A 600-nucleotide genomic window follows, 5' to 3' on the forward strand; every position below is an offset into this window, starting at 1 on the left:
AATTTAAAAAGCAAACCAACAATAACGTTTTTTAAAGACTCCCACGACCTCCTGTGGCGTCTCTTCCATGCACTTTGATGGTCCAGCGGTGTGTTGTGTTCAGATCTGTCCGCAGGTGGTCCCGGCCCTACCTGTCCTCCTCCCCTTGCAGTTCCTCGGCTCTGGCAAGGTGTCCGCGTACGGAGCCTGCAGCCTCCGAAGATTCATCCCACAGCCCCGCGTTGATGACAGCTGCTGTTACGTTGGAGATGCACAAAGCGGACGGCTTACTTGTATGCATTTTCACACATAAATTAAGACTAAAAAAGGAAAAAAAAATGTCTAGTTGTGATTCCACTGGTCAGATTCATTGAGGCCAAGTTTTCTCCAGTTAGCCAGATCCTGCTCTGGTGTAGACAGGACTTAGTGAGCCCGGGTGGGGGATGTGGGCAAAGGGCCTCGGCCCAGGGGTTAGGCGGAGGTGTGGAGGGGCTGGGGGCCTTGGCCAGGGCTCCGCCCAGCGAGGGGCGGGCCCGGGGGCGGGGCGAGCGAGGGGGAGGCCCGCGCCCCCCGCGCGCAGGGGCAGGGACCGGAGCAGGGGCGGGAGCAGGGGCGGGAGCA

Source organism: Halichoerus grypus, chromosome 13 (genome assembly GCF_964656455.1).
Source record: "Halichoerus grypus chromosome 13, mHalGry1.hap1.1, whole genome shotgun sequence".
NCBI lineage: Eukaryota > Metazoa > Chordata > Mammalia > Carnivora > Phocidae > Halichoerus > Halichoerus grypus.